This window comes from Mesocricetus auratus, unplaced genomic scaffold (genome assembly GCF_017639785.1).
Source record: "Mesocricetus auratus isolate SY011 unplaced genomic scaffold, BCM_Maur_2.0 Super-Scaffold_100001, whole genome shotgun sequence".
Taxonomy (NCBI): Eukaryota; Metazoa; Chordata; class Mammalia; order Rodentia; family Cricetidae; genus Mesocricetus; species Mesocricetus auratus.
The window spans coordinates 9,266,574-9,289,702 of record NW_024429187.1 but is presented as its reverse complement, the minus strand read 5'-3'; the positions used below and the strand labels follow the sequence as shown (position 1 = coordinate 9,289,702).

The window sequence follows — 23,129 nt, the reverse complement described above, 5'->3', positions numbered from 1 at the left end:
CCGTAGTGACTAATGTAAACTTAGATTCTGATGGGAGTGACTGATTGAGACGGGCTCCTCACCTCAGGCTCTGGGGCTGTTGGTTTTCTTTTCTTATTATTTAAATTTTAATACATTATTACTGCGTCTGTGTGTGTGATGGGGAGGCGATCGTGTACCATGAGGGGGTCAGAGGACAACTTTGTGGAGCTGTTTCTCTTCCCACCATTGTGTGTGTTCTGGGATTGGAGTCACGTCAGGCAGCAGCAAGCGCCTTCACCCACAGAGACTTTGTGTGGTCCCTCCTTTTCGTTTTCTTTCTTTAGGTCTTACGTGGCTCAAACTTGTTATGTAGCTGAGGATGGCCTTGAACTTCTAATGTCCCCTACAGTGCTGGGATGACAGACGTGCTCCGTGTGTTTCATCCGTATTCCCCCTTTTCCTCCCCGTCACAAGCCTGTCAGGTAGGTGAGCATCCGGGCATCGTGTCAGGAGCACCGGGAGACCTGCCTGTGTAACTCAGCGTTCTGTCACCACGGCAAACACTGAGACAATAGCTTGGAAGGAGAAGGTTTCGTTAGGGCTCATACTTTCAGTTTCTGGTCCATGGCTGGTTAGCCCGACTCCTTTGGCGAAGGCAATGTATCATAGCAGGATTGTATGGCAAAGCAAAACCACTGACCACAAGGCAGAGGGGGGAGAAAGGCAGAGAGAAAAGAGACTAAGGTGCCCTTACCTCCTTCAAAACCACATTCCCAGAGACCCAGATCCCTCCCATCGGACCTCACCCCCTGAAGGTGCCTCCCAACACTCACCAAGCCTTTGCCACACGGATCTCTGAGGGACACTGAAAACCCAAAGGACAGCAGTGCCCGAGGTCACAGAAATAAGGAGTCTCTTCAAAGTTGAAATCTCCATGGGCTGGTTCAGAGCTGATGAATTGCAGGTAAAAATGGGTTATATGACCTTTTTACTCTGTGTGTGTGTGTGTGTGTGTGTGTGTGTGTGTGTGTGTGTGTGTAAGCATGGGTATTCCTGTGCTACTGTATGCAGAGGTCAGAGGGCAACCTCAAATGTCAGCCCTGCACCTTCTACCTCGTTTAAGACAGCGCCTCCCACTGCACACTCAAAGCTAACTGGTCCCAAGTCCCTCCAGGGTTCTCCCGGCTCTGCCTTCATCTGGCTCTAGGCCTGCTGAGACTGACTCAGCCCACCGTGTCCTACTTTCTGTGGCTTCTGAGGATACGAACTCAACCCCCCCCCCCCATGTGCACAGCAAGCGCTTTATTCGTTCAGCCACCCCCTCCCCCAGGTCATGTGACTTTTTAAAGGCACAGATGGGAATCTCCTGATTCCTGCCCGTATTCTAGTCGACCCTGGTTGTGAAATCGCTTTTTCCTGGACCTATTTTGTTTTAATTATGTATAATTACAAGTGAGTTTGTCAGAGCATTCAGTTCCTTCTGTAACGTCCGATGGATATCTCAGTACGATTAGTTCAGATTTCTCACTCTGCCTTGGAAGCCCCTGAATCTGTTTAGTTCTTATTTTGGTGGGATATTCCTTTCCTGTTTCCCTCCCAGAAAGCAAATAAATTAAATTAAGTCATCGAACATTCTTCAGGCGACTGTGACAGAAACTCAATTAGGTAGGAAATAGACCAATAACATCAGGCTTCTTTTCATTACGATTTTCAATACCTATTTGGCCAGGCTTAAGTAAAACTGGGTTCATCTGAGAGCCTTGAGTTTGGAATGCAGAGCATGCCCACAAGTGGGGTCCTTGGGGTACGGGGGTGTCGTCCACGCTCTAAAGCCGAAGGAAACTGAGTTTTAAACAAGAAAATGTCAGCCCTACCAGAAAGCCAAGATCTCTGTGGTCCCTCCGTGAAGGGGGCCCTAGGGACATTAAGGTGATTTTGGAATTTCATTTACTTTAGGGGAGCTCCTAGAAATCATGTGTCAAGGCTACTATTGGACAGTCATAACAATATGGTAGCATTTCCCTGTTTACATCACAGTAGACATTACATGTCAAAAAAATTTTCATTAAAGAGAAAAACAAGCAACCATTGACAGTAGGCCAAAAGTTACCCAAACTTACATTTTCTCCCTTTTTAAAAGATTTATTTTCTTTTTAATTATGCATGTTGAGGGATGGGGTAAGTACTAGCGGGGTCCAGAAGAGGGCAGTGAATGTCCTAGAGCTGCAATTACAGGTGGTTGTGAGCCAGACAACTTGGGTTCTGGGAACTAAATTTGGCTGCTCTGCAAAAGCAGTAGGTGTCCTTAACCACCTAGCCATCTCTTCAGCCCTTAACTTGCATACCTCCTCAGCACAGTAAATGCCCCAATTCCCATGCCATGCCAAGAGTCCAAAAGCGAGGATTCCTTCACCGCAGAGAGAACACCTGGTCCTCCCCCATGGGTCTAGGCTGAGAGAGTATCCCTCAATAGGGAATCGGCTCCCAAAGTCCATTCATGCACAAGGGATAAATACTGTTTCCACTGCCAGAGGCCCCATAGACTGCCCAGGGCCCCTAACTGACACCCACATTCAGGGGGCCTGATTTGGCCTTATGTTGGTTCCCCAGCTATCAATCTGGGGTCCGTGAGCTCCTCCTACTCCCTCAGGTCAGCTGTTTCTGTGGGCTTCCCCAACATAGCCTTGATCCCTTTGCTCATCATTCCTCCCCCTGTATAACTGGATCCCAGGAGTTCGGCTCAGTGTTTAGCTATGGGTCTCTGATTCTGCTTCCATTAGCTACTAGATGAAGGCTCTAGGGTGGCATTTAAGGTAGTCATCAATCTCATTATAGGGGAAGGTCATTTAAGGTAGCCTCTCCACTGTTGCTTAGATTCTTAGCTGGGGTCATCCTTGTGGATCCCTGGAGATATCCCTAGTGCCAGCAGATTTCTCTTTAAACCTATAATGGCTCCCTCTATCAAGGTATCTCTTTTCTTGTTCTCTTTCTCTGTTCTTCCCCCAACTCGACCTTCCTGATCCCTCATTGTAGGGAAAAGGGACCAGCCAAAGAAACACACCCTGAGCAGAGCCTAAGAAACACACTTGTCCCTGGAGTCAGAGTCAGTGAAAGAAATGCACCGTGGCCCTAAAATTGGAGCCAAAAGGCTAAAAAGGACCAGAGAAAGAAACACACTTTGGTCCTGAAACTGGAGCCAAATCTGACTCTAATCCTGTGCAGAAAACTAACCAATCCTCGAGCAGAGCTCTGGCCAATCTGAGCTCAGCACTAAAATCTGACCAATCCCCACCCTGGAAGCCCTATCTATATAAGGCCTGTGACTGTTCAGCTTGTGTCTGTGTCTGTTCGTGCTACCAGGCTGTCCTCTGCCACTCTGGCAGAGGGCAGCCACTCTCCTGGATTCTTCCCTCCCAATAAACCCCTTCAATGAGCTTTGAGTGAAGATCTTCTTTTGCAGCTGCAGAGCGGAGTTGTTACATTCTGCTCTCCACTCTCCTCGAGCAGAGCTGAACTGCAGCAACTTCCAAGCTGCAGCAACTTCCCCCGAGAAACCTCCCGCCAAGCAAAACTGCTACACTGGGTGAACATCCTCAGCTGGAAGACCCTGTCCTGCTGGAGCTGAGCTGATACACCGGAGAAGCCTTTCTCTGAGGCAAGGCTGTAAGTTGCTAAGCTTACTTCAACCTGTGGTGGTCCTTGGCTCCCGAGCTCCAGGATACCTTTCCACCCGAGCTGTGTAACACTCAGTATTCTGTGACTCCCAAGTGCCAGAATACCTGACCCATCCTGATCTGCCCAAAACGCTTACACTCATGTTCTCCTTCCCTCTCCCCTCCACTTTCTCCTCCTCCCCCTCCCCCATGCTCCCAACTTGCTCAGGACACCTTATCCCTTTCCCCTCTTCAGAGCTCCATGTATGTCTCTCTTGGGTTCCTCCTTGTTTCCCAGCTTCTCTAGGGTTGTGGATTGTAGGTTGATAATCCTTTGTTCTATGTCTAATATCCACTTATGGGAGAGTACATACCATGCTTGTCTTTCTGTGACTGGGCTACCTCACTCAGGATGGTTTCTTCTAGTTCCATCCATTTGCCTGCAAATTTCAAGATTTCTTTTTTTTCTGCTGAATAGTACTCCATTGTGTAAATATACCATATTTTCTTTATCCCTTCTTAGGTTGAGGGGTATTTAGGTTGCTTCCAGGTACTGGCTATTACATACAATGATGCTATGAACATAATTGAACTGATGTCCTTGTGGTATGAATGTGTACCCTTTGGGTATATGCCTAAGAGTGGAACCACTGGATCTTGAGGTAGACTGATTCCCATTTTCCTGAGAAACCGCCACATTGATTCCCAAAGTAGTTGTACAAGTTTGCACTCCCATCAGTAATGGAGGAGTGTTCCCCTTTCTCCACATCCTCTCCAGCATAAACTGTCATTGGTGTCTAATGAGATATCCATCCTGCCAGCACCTGTAGCGCTGACCATGCCCACACATCACAGGTGCGGACATGACGGATAGTGGTTTTAGGTTTGGGGTCCAGGACAGGTGAGTCTCTCTTGTTTCAGGTTGGGTCCCAGAGGGCAGCCTGGGTGGACCTTGGAGCGGGAATTTGTGGCAGACATTTATTTCCTGTGTAATTGCGTTCTCCTCAAATAAACTTCACCTGTACTGAGTCCAGTGAGTCTTGATTCCCACACACTATAGGTATTTATTTTAGCCATTCTGACAGGTGTAAGATGGTATCTCAGAATTGTTTTGATTTGCATTTCCCTGGGGGCTAAGGATGTTGAGCAATGTCTTAAGTGCCTTTCAGCCATTTGAGATTCTACTATAGAACTATACTAATGAAGACAGCTTGGGACTGGCACAAAAATAGACAGGCAGACCAATGGAATAAAATTGAAGACCTTGACATTAATTCACACACCTCTGAACACCTGATTTTTGACAAAGAAGATAAAATTATACAACAAATGGTGCTGGCATAACTGGATGCTGACACGCAGAAGACTGCAGATAGATCCATATCTATCACCATGCACAAAGCTTAAGTCCAAATGGATCAAAGACCTCAACATAAATCCAGCCACACTGAACCTCTTAGAAAAGAAAGTGGGAGGTACCCTTGAACGAATTGGTGCAGGAGACTGCTTCCTGAACATAACACCAGTAGCACAGACACTGAGATCGACAATTAATAAATGGGACCTCCTGAAACTGAGAAGCTTCTATAAGGCAAAGGACATAGTCAACAAGACAAAACCACAGCCCACAGGATGGGAAAAGATCTTCACCAACCCCACATCTTACTGAGGGCTGATCTCCAAAACATACAAAGAAGTCAAGAAGCTAGTCACCAAAACACCAAATAATCCAATTTAAAAATGGGGTACAGATATAAATAGGGGATTTTAAAGGGTCCTTTGTACCTGCGTACAGATTATGTAGCAGACATGGAACCCTGGGCTGACCAGGGTACTGCCTGAGTGCATTCTGCCAGGTGACAAGGGCAGGCCAGTGTGATGCCTGAGTCCTTCAATGATGAAGAAGAGGAGGAGAAGTAACATACATTGTCATGTGTCCCAGAAATCCAAGTGGAACTATGGGAATGCAGACACAGCTCTCACTCGGAATTATATTTACTAAAACTGGCTAATAGACTCATTTTTCAAGTCATTGCATAAAATTCAACTATATATAAAGTGAGAGAAAAAACTTCTCATTAACCACAGAATTCAAAACAATTTAAGTCAGAGCTGTTGAATGTAATAAGGTAACAAAAGAAATTAATCACTATGTTACAAAGAAAGCTTGTGGCATTTACACGGTAATTATGTTTCAAGTTGCAACTTCAGAGAAGTTTCCTGTGCATGTTTTTGAGGTTAAGGTCTGTGTTTCTGACCTGCACTTTTCAACGCCAAAATCACGTGCATTTACAAAAAATGCTACCATAGCGGGAGGCGGAGTCCTTCTCTTTCTACCCCATGCAGTGTCTGAAACACCAACCACAAAGTATGACACACTTAAGCAAAACAGAAGTTTCTTTTCCCACCACCCTTATTTAGAGGCCACCCCCCCCCATCCAGGGCAGTGAAAAGGCTTTATAAACTCAAATGAAAAAGAATTCAACCAACAGCCTTTGCCAACTGTTCACCATAAGGTCATCGCCTCTCATCCAGTGATGCTTCCACACGGTTGTCTATACATACTTCATCAAACAGAAGCACAAAACCGCACTTTGGGGGGGGGGGTAGTCTGAAGTCCCCCACACCACAAACACAATCAGTAGATACATTCCTTAGTCTTTTGTTACCCTGACTTTCCTTGTAGGAGGTGTGATGGTTTTTCTCGACAGTTTGACTGGATTTGAAATCTAGGACACACAGCTCTGATGTGTTCAGGAGCATATCCAGGGAGATTTAACAGAGGAGCGATGGAACACCCCGCCTGCATGTGGGCTGCACCATCCACAGAGTGGTGTCCCTGGTGTCCTGGGTGAACAAAACGTTAAAAGGGAGACCAGTGTTCATCTCTGTTTACTGACTGCAGGTATAAAGTGCACAACTGCCTCACCCCCCTGCTGCCCTGCCTCCCTCCCACCCCTCACCCCTGCTTCCAACCCCCTTCCCCGTCCCCACCCCCACCCCGAAGCACAATAAGTCCAGCCCTTCTTAAACCGCTTTGTCACATGTTTGATCAGAGCAGCAGCAAGGAATGTCCTGCACGGCGTGAGGAAGACACTGCCTGCCTGTCTCTACATACACGATCCGCGCTGTAGCTGCAGTCCTGCACCAAAAGACAGAGTAACAAGAATTCAGCATGCAGCCTGGCGGTGGTGGCACACACCTTTAGTCCCAGCACTTGGGAGGCAGAGGCAGGCGGATCTCTGTGAGTTCAAGGCCGGACTGGACCAACAGCCTCCAAAACAATACAGAGAAACCCTGTCTCATAAAACCAAAAAAAAAAAAAAAAAAAAAGAATTCAGCATGCACCAGAGAACATGACTTTAATTCCAGCACTCAGGACAGGCGCATCTCTGAGTTTGAGGCCAGCCTGGTCTTCAGAGCTGGTTCCAGAACAGCCAGGGCAGTTTGTGTCGAAAACCCAAAATAAAGAACACCACACGCAGGTGATCTTGGCAAAACTTTGGCAAGTCATAAGAAACTGAAGGCCCAGAGAGTCGGTGAAATCTGAGCATTTCCACATGAGGTTTGGAGGCAATGAATTCCTGTGAGAAGGAAAGGGTTAAAGGGAACAGGAACTTCTCAAGACCAGGCAGCACAGGCAGGGCTGTGTCCCCCTCTGCTACAAGAAAAGTGCGTGCCATAGAAACATGAAGGCTCAGTCAGGAAAGAACATGCCACACAAACATGATGTCCTGAGTTTGGTCCCCAGAACCCACATAAAACACATCAGGCACTGGAGAAGGCAGAAGTAGGGTCATGCCTGGGGCTCTGTGGCTAGCCAGACTAGCCTACCTGGTGAGCCCAGGCAGCAACACACAAGATACATCTGGAGGAAAGAACAGCAGCTGAAGCCGACTCCCGTGTATCCACACACAAATGTGTGTCTGCATGCCCACACAGGACACACGGCAGGGACAGAAGGCAGATTACTTCCTGGGTTTATGACTTACCCCTGGAAAAAGAGGGTGGCTTTCCTAGCTTTACATTTTCCCCCAGTTCTTTTAGCTTAAAATATTTGCTATGCCATGGTGACATATTTCAGCATGAGATACTGTGGTGATTAATCTTGTCAGTCCCATTCGATCTGGAACCACCTCAAAGACCACTGCCATGAACAGGGTCCCAGACTGAAAGATGCAGGGTCTCAGCCTATCCATGGAGGGCTGAGCTGGGTCCCAGGAAGGGTAAGGGCGCCATTCGCTCATTCTCCAGCCTCCCAGGATCCTGGAGACAATCAGACACAGCCAGCAGGGAATCTAGTCAAGCAGGAATTCGTTTATTGCCCCCACAGTAAGCATCCACAGAGCAGGAAAACAGCCAGGCAATGGTTTTAAAAGCCAGTCTATGACGCGCCTAGGCACCCTATGCTTCACCTAGTGAACCTGAGCTGTTCCTGCAGTGACCTCATCTGGTTCTGTCTTGGCAACCAATCACCCTTTTTTTGTAAACATCATAAAACTCACCCTCCTGATTTCCCCTAGGCGCCATCTTTAACTGGCTTGTGTGCCCTTCAGAAAGAAAAGGAAACAAGAGATGGGCTCCAGAGTTCATCTCTCTGTTCATGGCTGGTATAGATACAATGTGACCAGACTGCCTCCCTCCCGCTATCACAGCTAAAGCCTCCCTCCCGCTGCTATCACAGCTAAAGCCTCCCTGATGGACTTCATCCCTGCGGAGAACCACAACAGACCTTCCCTCCCTACACTGCTTTGATGTATTTTTATCACCGCAACAAGAAAAGTAACAGCAACAGGCAGCCTCACCCCCACCATCACCACAGTCTTGCTGTGGGTGGGTTGTTGATGCTAAGATTAGTTTGATTTCTATTTAAAAAAAATAAACTCAAGCAACTGACCCTTTGAAAAGCTAACAGGAGACATAGTACAGAGGTTAGGACACATTCAGGATTAAAAAAAATAAAATCCGATTCTGTATTTATATTTATTTCATGTCTATGAGTGTTTTGCCTGAATGTGTATCTATACACCCCACGCATGTAGTATCTGTGGAGGCCAGAAGAGGGTACTGGATTCCCCTAGAACTGGAGTTACAGATGGTTGTGAGTTACCATGCGCTGTGAGTATTGTAATTCAGGCAAACCTGGCTCCTCCCCTTGGGACCCTGGCACAGGGTGCCGTCCCTCTGAGGGCTTGGCGGCATACTGTGTACACTGGCCCTTTAAGAGGAAAACTCCACCCACCCTTCGCCATCTTCTCTTCTGTCCTCTCTCTGAGAAGGCAGCTCTGTCTGTCTGTTTCTATCTCCGTGTCTCTTTACCTCTTTCCTCTTTCCTTCCCTTATTTCCGACTTCTGTATTCCTATCAGTGGGATAGCCCTTCTGTATGCTGTAAATATACGCTGCTCTCACTGGTTAATGAAAGCTGCCTTGACCTATAAAAAGGCAGAATATAGCAAGCCGGGAAATCCAAGCCGCAATAAAGGGAGGAGAGGGCAGAGCCAGGTGGGGATGCCAGCCAATCACCAGAGCAGCGAGATGTACTAGACCACGGGTAAAGTCACAAGCCACTGATAACATATAGATTAAAATGGGTTAACTTAAAAGTAGGAGCTGGTTAGCAATAGGCCAAACACTTTGTAACTAACATTAAGCCTCTCTGAGTGGTTATCTAGAAGCAGCTATGGGACAGGGCAAGACAAAGAAAGCTCTGCTTACAGCCATGTGGGTGCTGGAAATAAAATCTAAGTCCTCTGGAAGAGCCATTAGCCCCAAGTGTATCTTCAAAAGGTATTCTGTGGGCTGGAGAGATGGTTCAAAGTTAAGGAGAACGTGCCGCACTTGCAGAGGGCCTGGGCTCAGTGCCCAGCACCCAATGGCAGCTAAAACCCTCTGTAACTCCAGTTCTGTGGGATCTAATGCCCTCTGCAGGGTCTTAGCCCAACCACAGAAGGCTGAGCTGGGTCCCAGGAAGAGTCCCTGAAACAATCAGACACAGCAGGGAGCCTAGTCAAGCAGGAACTCATTTATCACCACACAGCAAGTATCTTTTAAAGGAAAAACGGCAGGGAGGAAAACAGCCAGCCAATGGTTTTGAAGGTCATCCAATCACATGCGCCTAGGCGCCCTAGGCTTTACCTAGTGAACATGAGCTGTTCATGCAGTGAACTCATCTGGTTTGATCTAGGCAACCAACCACCTTTTTTTGTAAACAACTCAGGATTCTCCCTCTTGACTTCCCCTCAGCAATATCTCTGACTGGTTTGTGTGCCCTACAGCCCTCTGCTGGCCTCCATGGGTACTGCATGTACATGGTACAGACACACAGGCAGATAAAACACCCATACTCATAAAGTAAAAATAAATAAATCTTAAAAAAATAAGACAGTGAGGGGCTGGAGAGATGTCTCAGAGGTTAAGAGCACTAACTGTTCTTCCAGAGGTCCTGAGTTCAAGTCCCAGCAACCACATGGTAGCTCACAACCATCTGTAATGAGGTCTGGTGCCCTCTTCTGGCCTGTGGACATACATCCAGACAGAACATTGTATACATAATAAATCAATAAATAAATCTTTAAAAAGAAAAAAAATAAGACAGTGAGTCCCCAAATCAAGTGACTTTATACTAACTCATTTTTCCCAAATGGCATTTAAAAAAAAAAGAAAATTACAGATTTGTCAATAACTTATTCCAAGATAATTTTCTCGAAGCACACGTCTGAAAGTGCAAAGAATCTCATTTAAGCTGCTAATTACATGTGCCTCCCCCAAAAGATGAAGCAAGGGACATGAGTTATCCTTCTAAATACACCTCCCACGTACCTCCCACCGTGGGATATTTGGGGATTGGTAAAAGATGTCGCTTCAGAAAATCAACTGAAAAGGCAGAGACTTCCCTCTCTCTCATTCTGAACAAGCCTCTCGAATGAAAAACTAAGCCCCTCACATAACCACGACACATCATAAAAGAAGAAAGCTATATGATTTAAGGGTCAAATAAAATTACTCCACGGTCACTTTAAAATCCACGTGTTTTCACCAGGCTGAGAAACTGATTTTCCATGAAGAGAAACACATGTTATCCATACAAGTCCTTTCATTAAACCCCAAGGTCCCATCTACTTTCTGGTTAGTAAAAAAAAAAAAAAAAAAAAAAAAGCTACATATGGAAAGAATGTCTACAGCCACTGTACGTGAAATTTGATGCGCACACGCACAAACTTGAACATAACTGCCTGCGTGCAAAACTTCACGGGTCTCGTTCTGTTTTCCTTTCTCCGGTGTTAAGTGATGTGCAGCCGTCTCCTGCCTAGGTTTATGCTGTAACAGAACTTCTTCCCTCTGGCCACATGAAGGAGGAAGAGATTCAACTTAGCCCCAAAAGTCCGTGAGGTGCTGCTGATTTTATTTTCCTCTCATATAAAACTGCAGCTCCTAAAAAAATATAATCACATGCTGATGGTTCTACAGGAAGGCACTGGGCCTCTTTGCACACGACATGGAAGCAGAGGAAAACCCACAGGGTGTGAGCTACAGCTTCACCACACCAGGTGCTCTGTGATGCTCCTGTGGGGTATGGCCGTCGACCTGAAGTGCGCCCATGCTATGGGAACAAAGCTTCCTTCTCTGTCTCCCCCAGGATAAGAAACGAGAAAAAAGAGTACTCAACTTTCAGCAAGCCTCGTATCTCTGTTGGGTGCTGAGAAGGTGACAGTGAATGACAGGAGCCTTGCCTGGGAACAATTTCCCAGACTGCATCAGGACAGAGAAATGAATGGGGTCATAATCCACCCATTGCCTACATAGCCATAACATTTATGACCTTATTTTTAAATTATGTGTATGTGCGTACGCCTGTGTGTGTGGGTATGTGCACATGAATAGTGTCCATGGAGTCTAGAAGAGTTTACTGTATCCCCCAGAGGTGGAGTTAACAATCAATTGTGAGTGACCTGACTTGGGTTCTAGGACCCAATCTTGGGTCCTCTGCAAGAGCACTATGTACTCTCAACCACAGAGCCGTCTCTCCAGACCCAGTCACCTGGATCTAATCTGCAATGTATGTCATGCCCCACCCCCAGCTTCCTACCCCCACCCGTCAGTTCTCTGAGACAGTCACTTCATAGGGAAGGCTTCCTGAACCTCAATGGATTGACTCACTTACAAGTGGTAGATTTATTTTGTCATCCGTCTATGCTGCAACGAAGCTCATATTGATTATGAAAGTGGCTAAAATTTTAATTTCCCAACCTACGCAAAAAGAAAATGGTGCAAACAGATTCACGACTCCCGTACACACCCAGTGCATTCCTCCAACACAGCATTGCTCTGTCTCAGTCACAACACCCCCCACCCCATCTCTCTTGCCCCTCCTCAATTCTGCTTCCTTGTAAAGTAAATCTCTCTCATCAGGATACCACCTCAGGAAAATTCTCCACAGCACCTCTATAAATCTTCCTGCGTGTCAAAGGCTTCTCCAGAGAAAGACAAAATCACCACTCCATCTCTTCAAAATTAGAACACCCACGCAAACAAACCCTGTCTTTACCCCCACTTGACTGGTTGTTCAGATGACTGGGTGACACCCAAGTCCTGCCGTGCAGTCCAGGCTGCTGTGAACTCCTACCTCAGTCTCCCGAGGAACCGGCATCCAGGCGCGCGCTGCCACACCCGGCCCTTTCTCTGCCGTGTTTTCCTCCATTTGCACCTTTCCTCCGACCTCTGGCGTGTTTGACTGGTTTGTCGTCTTACCTCTCTGAAGCAGGCTCCCAGAAGGTAGGCGATGCCATCTGCTGTCTTCTGGGATGCACTCCACAGGGTCGATGATGGTGTGCAAATGTTGAAAGCACTCAACCACTGATCTCTTTTACTAATCGTGTGGATATAGATGGTGTGGGGAGTGGGGCACATGGGGAGAGCGCCAGTGTGTGTGTGTGTGTGTGTGTGTGTGTGTGTGTGTGTGTGTGTGTGTGTGTGTGTGGAGGTCAGAGAACAAGCTTGTGGAGAGCTGACCCTCTTCCACCTTGCTGCAGGTTCTGGGAGCTGTCAGGTGGCCCGGCTTGCACACACACACATATGCATGTACGCATGCATGAATGCACATGCCCAATGAGTCCTTACAGTCAAATAACAGACGTGATCCAGATAGAACAGCCAAATGACATGTGGCCATAAGAGCTATCCTTTCCTCGGCCAAGCTTTGGCTCAGGTAAGACATCCAACTGCCCCGATTTACTCTTTCCCCGGAAGCTTCTCCCCGTTCCCCACAGAAAGGAAGGTTCTCAGGGCAGAGAGTCATGTCCATTACCCTTGCTGAAGTTTTAGCTTCCTGTGAAATTGCTTAAAAACATGCTCAGATGACAAGATAGGGAACTTTAAATAAGCAAGCATAAAGGGAAGCTGGTAAGTATTATGCACTTGACCAGAATTCCCTTGGTGTCCCAGCAGACGGGGTCAGTCGCTAGGCCACAGAAGGAAAGAAAGCATCAGCCCCGCAGGCTGAGTCTTCAGCTGCTGCTCACCGATGGGCACCCGCTAACAGGAAGACGTTCGGGGCTCTATTGTGCTAAAATAACAAGAATGCAGACATGGACGGCACCTGCCCTGTGTGCTTGGCTTCCCCCAACAGTTTTCCCTGTACTGACTCACTTTATCTTCACAAAGTTTGAACACTGGTGCAGTTGCTGTCATTCACTACAGATGAGGTTGAGAAAGACAGAGTAGGAGCTCTCCTTAGAGGAGCAGTCAACTGATTCATTCAGCCAGACGCTGAACTCCACCTTGTCTAGTCAGCGAAGTGTCGTGACTCGAATCTCGGTGGCCAGATCCATCCACACATCCGCCTCCTGGCTGAGGAAATGTTCATTGCTGCAAAACCCGGGAACTGACCCCACCTGGGTTGGAACCCCAGCTGTTCTGGTTTAACCACGTCCATGATTCAGCTTCTCCGTTGCTAAATACCAACTGTAGCAACACATACCTCAGAGAGATACGGGAAGGGTCAAAGGAGAATCTACAACAACGCCTGGCTCTTAGCAGCAGGCAAAGGGCTGGGTGAGAAGTGCGAAGGTTGTGAGGATATTTATGTACAACCGTGTCGCTACTTCTTTTGTCTCCAGCCCTGGAGTTAGGGAGTGGGTGTCAGGGGGCTTCTAATGGATCACTTGGATGGAGGAGGTACCCTATGAGCCACCAGACACATGTCCTCTGCTCGTGTCTCAGGACGATCAAGCAGATGATTAAGCAAGAAGACAGAAGCAGCTACAGTGTGCCAGCATAAGCGGCCACAGGGTACATCAGAGGGAGGCTGTGTGGGCATCCCCCAGGGACTGCTGGAGGCCAAGGGATGGAGAAGGCCCATGGGAAGCTACTTATTTACTAGCCAAGAAGAGACCACGTGAGCCGGGTGTTGGTGGCGCACGCCTTTAATCCCAGCACATGGGAGGCAGAGACAGGCGGATCTCTGTGAGTTCGAGGCCAGCCTGGTCTACAGAGTGAGTTCCAGGCCAGCCTCCAAAGCCACAGAGAAACCCTGTCTCGAAAAACCAAAAAAAAAAAAAAAAAAAGAGACCACGTGGGAGGGCAGGGCTTCTCGGATAGCGTCTCTGAGGAATGGAACAAGGCCAGACTTTGTGCGGAAGAGGGTGGGTCATCTAGAGCCAGAGGAGGCTTCACCCGCCTCAGCTGAATTGATTGTCACGTGACAAAGAACCTTGGCTTTCACAAAGCCCCCAAAGAAGAAACAGGCAGCTTCCCCTTATTCCTTATTTTCTTTTTATGGCATCTCATGTTACTCAGGCTGGCCTCAAGCTCACTGACGTGGCCGAGGCTGACCTTGAAACCCTGATGCCCTCGCCTTCACCTCCTGACTGCTGGGTTCCAGGTGCCCTCCACCCCACCTAGCCAATGAAGTGCTGAGGATCAAAGCCAGGGCTTTGCGCTTGGTAAACCAGCTGCGACACATCCCATTTCCATTGTCTTTCTGGCCAAATCTCCGTATTTAAAGCTTGGCATTTGATACATTCCAGCTCTTTCCAAGCATAGCCCCTGGACAGTTGACTTCTGGCTGGCGTACAATGTCTCCTGCAGTGAAGGTATCATAGAAGGCAGGTAGCAGGCGGTGAACAGCTTCAGCCCAAAATACTGAGCTACACATATCCCAGCGTTTAGGAGGTTGAGGCTGAAGGTTTACCATGAGCTCCAAAAACAGCCAATGCTACACAGTGAGTTTGGAGTCAGCCTGGATTGCAGAGTAAGACCATCTCCGAAATAGAGAGAGGCTGTTGACTGTCCTTTTACTCATGGCTGTGAGGGGCAGAGGGGGTTTCTAGAAGGGTCAGACAGAGGTTGCTCACCTCCTCCTAAAAGAGCAGCACATTCTCACCCGGGGCCTTGTTGGGGAATATTATTTTCAGGTGTGTGACTTTTGTTTATGTTGCACTTGCTTAACTCTGTGAAGCTGTGTTACTGTACCTGATGGTCCTAACAAAGAGCCGAATGGCCAAGAGCCAGGCAGCAGCAAGGATAGGCGGGGCTGCCAGGCAGAGAGACTAAGTAGGAGGAGAACTGAGGAAGAGGAGAATGAGAGAAGGGGAGAGCAGGACACTGGGGGTCGGCCACCCAGCCATCGGCTACACAGCAATCACGTGCAGAGCAAGAGTCAGATTTACAGAAGAGAATGGGGGGGGGGGGGGAGCCAAGAGGGAAATGACAGACAGGATGATGCACATTAAGGAAAGCTGGCAAGAAAAAAAAAAGCCAAGCTAAGGCTGGACATTCGTAATTAACACTAAACTTCCCTGTGTGATTCATTTGGGAGCTGGGTGGCAGATCCCCCCCAAAAGAGAAAAGCTATCACTATGATAGGACCTTGCCCAGAGAAGGTTTCTTTCTAGATGCAGATGTTTCTCTCTGCCAAGAGAAACACTTCCCTTTCATCTGTCTGCACCGCATTCTCATGCGTGGCCTTGAAACCTCCGTGGGGAAGCTTCACAAGGCTCACCCCACAGAGTCGGGGCCAGCGCATTCCACAGCGACTGAGGGAAGGAGACAGGTGATGCCCACATGGTTTTCGAGACTGCATGTGCCTGGTTACTAGCTAGGAAGGGTTCAACATAAAAGTTCGCTCATAATGCGCCAACTCCTACAAGACGAATCGGGACACAGGGGCTCACGTGGCGTTTATACTCATTTTGTCATTAACAGCCAGCATAGCAACCGCTAAGATGACTGTAGTGTAGGAAGGAATCATTTAGGCAATAGGCTCAGGAATTTCTACCTCCTGGACACGACACAGCCTTTCATGTTTCCATCTAGTTCTTTCGTTCCATGTGAGGCAAAGTCTACCCACTGTTCTCATTGGCACCACGGACAGAGGTGTGGTGTTGGTGGGGATGCTGAGGTCAGAAGTCAGAAGGGGGTTAGTCAGCGAGAGGTGTGTGCCGAATGTGTGGTTTCATTCCTGTTGTTGTGATAAAACACCCTGACCAAAAGCAACGTAGGACGGGGAGGGCTTATTTGGCTCAGAATTCCAAGTTTCAGTCAATGCAAGAGTCGTGGTAGCAACTCAAGCAGCCAGCCACATCACTTTCACAGCCAAGAGCAAAACCAGCTAGCCCTCTCCTAGCTTGTACTGTTCAGGACCTACTGCCTAGGGAGCTGTGCTGACTACAATGGGCTGGGTCTCCCTACAAGCTAATCCCCCACAGACACACCCCTCGGCCAAGCTGATACAGAGAGTCCCTCGCCTGAGGCTGTATTCTCAGGCGATTCTAGACTATGACAAGTTGGCGTATAATGCAACCGTCACAGACACACAGTGAACACTTCAAAAATAGTTCCGACATCCCACCTACAAACTTGGTGGATACGACTGTGAGTGATGTTCATTTCTCTATGACACCAAAGCCCGGAAGTTCATCATCAAAACACCATATCCGTGATGACAAGAATAAAAATGGAATAACCACAGAAGTGCTCTGGCCTTCCTCAGAGATTTTCCCCAAGGGACAATATGCAATTCATCCTGTGCTGATGAGGCCGGCTGATTGATGTGATGTTTCCAGACCTACCCACCTTAAGAACACTGCTTTGCCCTTTGTAACATTTTTAGCATGTGTATGTGTGTTCACGTGTGTGTGTGTGTGTGTGTGTGTGTGTGTGTGTACAATGAATGTGAGTATCTGTGTGGAGGCCCAGAACTCACTGATTTGCTGTTCTCAAAATCTCTAGTCCCATCGTCTCTACCTCTGGAGTGCTGGGGTCACCAGCAACTGCCACACCTGACTGGTCTTTCACATGGGTTCTGGGATTCAAAAGCCAGTTGTCCTTCTTGCACCACAGGAGCTGAGCCAGGTGTGGTGGCACACACCCTTAATCCCAGTGCTTGGGAGGCAGCTCTCTATATCTGAGGCCAACCTGGTCTACACAGCAAGCTCTAAGACAGCCAGGGCTACACAGAGAGGAAGGAAGGAAGGAAGGAAGGAAGGAAGGAAGGAAGGAAGGAAGGAAGGAAGGCAGGAAGGAAGGCAGGCAGGCAAGCAGGCAGGAAGGAAGGAAGGAAGGAAGGAAGGAAGGAAGGCAGGAAGGAAGGAAGGAAGGAAGGAAGGAAGGAAGGCAGGCAGGAAGGAAGGAAGGAAGGGAGGCAGGAAGGAAGGAAGGAAGGAAGGAAGGAAGGAAGGAAGGAAGGAAGAAAGGAAGGAAGGAAGGCAGGAAGGAAGGAAGGAAGGGAGGCAGGAAGGAAGGCAGGCAGGCAGGCAAGCAGGCAGGAAGGAAGGATATGCTATGGTAGGGCTGGAGAAACGGCTCAGTGGCTGAGAATGCTCGCTGCTCCTCCAGAGGACCGGAAGTCAGTTCCAGCCACCATGTCAGCTGGGCCACAACCACGTGTAACTCCAGTTTCAGACCAACACCCTCTTCTGGTCTCTGTGAGCCCACATACACGTGGCACACACACGGAGACATGCATACACATAAATAAAAATTTTAAAAGAATATACTTCGAGATTCTGTAAGGAGAGACCCATAACCACCTACAGTGCACAGACCATTCTTGCTGGACCAATCCCAGCCCCGATAACTACCATCCATCTTCATCTATCATTGACGACGTGCCCTAGGGAAAGCCCTTCCCTTCTTCCCATCCAAGTATTTATAGTGGCACACCTCAGTCTTACTGTATTGAATTAGGAGCTATCTGAAATTAACATTTACTTTGACTCCCTCGTGGTAGTAACGGCCCAATGTGGATCCTACAGTTCATTTCCACCCTTGTTTCTTACTTTCTGGCTCAGGAAGATAGTCTCTGCTCATCTTGCCCTTTCCTGCTCTAACCTGGAAGTAACTCACTTCCTTTTCCCAGGGGCCTGAATTCTATTTAGTGGAGACTCCATTACTCAGTACCCAGAATCTGAACAAGCATGTTCCAGACATCAGTGCACTGAGTTAGGAAGGTGTGTGTGTGTGTTACCACAGGCAAGCGTCAGTATGTACATAGGCCTCTGTGAATACTCTAAAAATGACTCAAAACTGCTCTCCAATCCCAACCCAACACCATGGAGCCCCAAAATTACTCTGCTCTGAACTCCTTTGCGTCAGTGTTCTTGGCCCTGTAGGTACATAGGCCAGAGGGTAGCTTCGGGCATCATTCCTGTCTATGGTATGTACAAAAACCAGAGGTTAGCCTCCGGCATTTTCTGTCTATGGTATGTACATAAACCAGAGGTTAGCCTCGGACACCATTCCTGTCTATGGTATGTACATAGGCCAGAGGGTAGCCTCGGGCATCATTCTTGTCTATGGTATGTACATAAGCCAGGGGTTAGCCTCGGGCATCATTGCTGTCTATGTAGGTCTGTATGCCAGAGGTCAACCTCAGCCATTATTCCTCAGCAGCTGATTACCTTGCCTTTTGAGCAGAGCATCTCTCTAGGCCTGAGCCGGGTCACCACTGAGGCTAGACCAGCTCCTGCTGCCCCCAGATTGGTATTACCAGCATGTATCGCCACACCCAGCTCCTTTACATTAGTGATCAAACTCGGGTCTTTCACTCTTGCTTGATGAGATCTCTATTCTCAGCCACCTCCCGAGTCCTGCAGTCTCTAGTTTTAAAGATTCAATGTGTGTGTGTGTGTGTGTGTGTGTGTGTGTGTGTGTGTGTGTGTGTGTGTGAAGTCATTCATGCCGGGCATTGGTAGCGCACGCCTTTAATCCCAGCACTCGGGAGGCAGAGGCAGGCGCATCTCTGTGAGTTCGAGGCCAGCCTGGTCTACAAAGTGAGTTCCAGGACAGCCTCCAAAACAATTCAGAGAAACCCTGTCTCGAAAAACCAAAAAAAAAAAAAAAAAAAGAATGGCATTGCTTCTGTCTGCTCCACTCTCCCCGACTGTCGTGTGTGAGCTTAATTCCCTGGTGTGCAGGGCAGCAGTTTGTGTTTCGGTACCAAAAAGACAGTCGTATTTGAAAACTTGCAAGAGTCTGGCATCCAATCGGGATCTGCAGGAACCCGCAGCCATACTGCAAGCCAGATGGATGAGCTATCTCTTTTACAGCGTTGAGCATCTGTCTTCTCTCGGTGTTTGCATGCCTGGAGTGAAAACCCTGCCTGCCACATGCCCTGGTGAAGTCAGAGGCATAGAAGCAGATTCTTCCCGGCTTCCCCTTGTCCCACTTATAAATATTCTTCAGAGAATGGCGCAGCAGGTAAGGACACTTGGGATCCACGTGGGCGGAAGGAGAGAGCTGACTCCTGTAAGTTGTCCACTGGCCTCCACACAGATACCACAGCATGTGTGTGTGACGAACTTTGTGAATATGTTGTTGTTGTTTTGAAACAGGATCTCTCTATGTAGCCCCGGTTGTCCTGGAACTCTCAGTGTAGACCAGGCTGGTTTCAAACTCACCTGCCTCTGCCTCTGAAAGGTGTGGACGACCATGCCGGGATTTAAATGTGTTCTAAAGACATGAACCGACTTGAAGGAGTCCCAGCCAGTTCTAGTCTTGTGTCTATAGAACAGGGAACTTCATTTCATCTTTCCACCTGCTCACAAATAATTTACCGCGTGGCGTGCACACAGAGAAGGAAACTGCCCTCCAAATTATCTAAAACTCAATAGAGAGGTATCACTTTACAGCTAGCACTGGGGGACGAGGCCCTGGCTCAGCAGTAAGAGCACTTGTGTGCAAGCATTGGACCTGAGTTCGAATCCCCAGCACCCATGTAAAAAGCCAGGGATGGCTGCACGTGCCAGCAATCCCAGCACTGGGGGACAAAGACAGGCAGACCCTGGGAGCTTGCTGTCCAGTCAACCCAGCCAGATGGGGAGTGCATAGCTCTGTGAGACCGTGTCTCAAGGCAATAAAACAGAGAGCAATAGAGGAAGACACCCAACTTCCTTCTCTGGCCGTTGCATGTACACACACGAAGGTGCACACACATGCTCCTACACTACAACATACACACATACAATGCAACACACACAGATATCACTAGTGTTCAGCGTGTAGCACATACCATAACCGCAGCACTCTTGAGTCTAACCTGGCCTATGAAACAAGACCCTGTTTCAGAAACCAAACCTGGAGAGAAGGATCAGTGCTTAAGAGCATTTCCTACTCTTCTAGAAGACCTAGCCAGGCAGCTCATAAACATTTGTAACTCCAGCCACAGGGAGATCCAGTCCTTCTGGCCTCCAAGGGTATTGATGGCACACGCACAACACACACACACACACACACACACACACACACAAAGCTAAAATAGTTCTATGGGGCTAGGGAGACGGCTCCATGGTTAGAGCCCCTGTTGCTCTTACAGTGGACCTGAGTTCAGTTCATTGCGTCAACAGTGGGTGGTTCACAACCTCCTAACTCCAGCCCCAGGGGATCAGACGCCTTTGGCCTCAAGAGGCATCTGTGCTCACAAACACATACTTACACACGGCTACATAGTTAAGCATAATAAAAAATAAATCTAAAGCGTAATTAATTAAATAAATAGAACAGCTAGTGAGCCTTACTGGGTAAACCCACCACCACCACACGTGGTTCACCCCTTTGTGCTGTGCACTAAATCAGAGCCTAAAGAGGCGAGGTAGGAAGTTTGGGCTCAGGGGCTCATGGGAGAAGACAAACGACAGAGCAGATGGTCGGCTATAAAACAACCCCAGCTCTCGAGCGCTTAGGTTCTCCCAGAATCGAACATTTAAACCGTAACGATTTTCACATATCTCCATAAAGAGCAGGAAAACAGAAAAGGCATGCAAATTTCTCCTGAACTCCGTGTTGTTCTCATGGAGATGAAACTAATCTAAGCCTCAATAAAATCATGGGCTGTGGAGATCAATCTTTTCTTACAGAATTAACATGTGACCCAGAGCTCCTGGCTTTCTGCCCCTCGGACGGAAACTATTTCTGCAAGGGAGATATCTTTTTTCAGGCTGGCTGAGCCTCAGCTGGATGGCAATCTTTTACTCCCATCATCTACTGGACCGATTTTTAAAATGCTCGTTGTGGTGGGAGCCAAGAGCGGCTGTAGATTAAACAGATCGACAGAGCCCTCGGCTTTGATTTCACGGGGAAATTTCACTGCAGAATGTACTCAGGGATCCATTCACAGAGAGATATTAAGCAGTGTGACTCTGGTCTCCGCTTAAAGACTCTGCAGGGTGGTGGAAGGGGAGAGAGAGGAGAAAGTGGAATAGAGGAAGGCAGAGGTGGGGGGGGTGCACGCCCTCCGTCTTCATAGTGAATGAGCCCAGCGCCATGCCCAAGGGAAGAAAAGAAACACACCATACGTGCCAGGGGACCAGCCTAGCATCCCTGCACCATGCTGCACAAGAGAATCCGTGTGGGGTTGAGTTATCACTCTCACGGGAGAACAAACGTATTTGCAAAAGCGAACTGGTTCCAAATAAAACAAAAGATCACTTAATTCAGTGTTGATGGTTGTGAAAGTCAGACATAAATCTATGGCAAACTTAAGCCCTCCATCCCAATGCCAACATCAGCACAGGCTTCTCTTGCTGTGTCTTCACTCAGTGAACAGCATGCCATTAAGAGACTAAGCTGGACAAGAGAAACCAGTCCTCCTTCCTGACACGAAGCCACCCACACGAAGGACAGAGATTTCGTGAGAGAATTCAGAGCTGAGGAAGTCCAAAATGAAAATACAGGTTTCCTTTATGTCATATACTTAGGGCCAAGCTAAAAGGGGCTCTAGGGGCTCAGTGGGTAAGAGCGTTTGCGTGCAAGCCTGAGGACCTGAGTTTGAGTCCCAGCACCCACACAAAACCCTGCACCACCTTTCTGCTGGGTATCAGCTGCTTGCTGCAAAAAAAGAACAAGTTCAAGAAACCCGGAAAAGTAGCGCTGGTCCTGGCTGGCTGCCCCTCCAGACACGAAGCCGTCATCATGAAGAACATTGATGATGGCACTGCCCTTACAGCCATGCCCTGGTGACTGGAGCTGACCGCTATCCCCAAAGAGTGACAGCTGGCATGGGCAGGAAGAAAATCGCCAAGAGATCAAAGCCCAAGTCTTTTGTGAAAGTTTATAACTACAGTCACCTCGTGCCCACAGGTACTCCACGGACATCCCCTTGGATATAACTGTTGCCAACAAGGATGTCTTTAGAGACCCATCCCGGAAACACAAGGCCAGGCTGGAGTCCAAGGTCAAGTTCGAGGAACGATACGAGACAGGGAAGAACAAATGGTTTTTCCAGAAGCTTTACTGTTAGGTGTGTTTTTGTTTCCATCGCTAGATTAAAGAAAAAGAAAAAAAAAAACTGTGTGTGCCTGTAATCTCAGCACTGTGGGGCTTGCTGACCCCATCCTAGCTCCTGGCAGAGAGTTCCAGAGAGGGACACATGTCTGCCTTTGGCTTCCAAGAGTGCCCACATGTACATACGCACACTAATAATAATAGATTATGGAGTAGAAATATCTTACCTGATCCTTGTAACTTTTTGCTTTGTTTTCCTTGAGGCAGTATCTCACTATGGAAACCAGGCTGGCCTGCAAGTCACTGATTACGGAAACTCGTGATCTTTGGTGTCGGTTTCCCAATTACTGATTTACAGAGACCCCATTTCCTTATTACTAACAAAATGAGAGACACGTGGGTATAAGACTGAGTGCTGGATTTGGGGCTGGGAGAGGGGTGATGTAAGAAACTCCTTCCCTCCTGCTTTCTTCAACATAGCTTCCCATTTTCTTATACTAGAAAGGGTAGCACAGTCTCGCCTGATCTTCTCAGCTGTTGGTACTTCAACTGTTTGACTTTGGGGAGAGCTCTCTGGAGCAGTGGTTCTCAGCCTTCCTTACCCTGCGACCCCTTGGTGCAGTCCATCATGTCGTGGTGACGCCCAACCACAAAAGTATTCCCATTGCTACTTCATAGCTGTAAGCCTGCTACTGTTGTGAATCATACTGTAAATACCTGTTTTCTGACAGCCTTAGGCCACCCCTGTGAAAGGGTCATTCAACCCACAAAGGGGTCTCTAGCCTCGGGTTGAGAGC

At 48.0% G+C, this 23,129-nt stretch overlaps 1 pseudogene; it reads left to right on the top strand.

Annotated features, from left to right (window-relative positions):
* Window positions 1-4,477: 4,477 nt before the first annotated feature.
* LOC101831492 lies at window positions 4,478-22,348 on the top strand (annotated as a pseudogene).
* The last annotated feature ends 781 nt before the right edge of the window (window positions 22,349-23,129 follow it).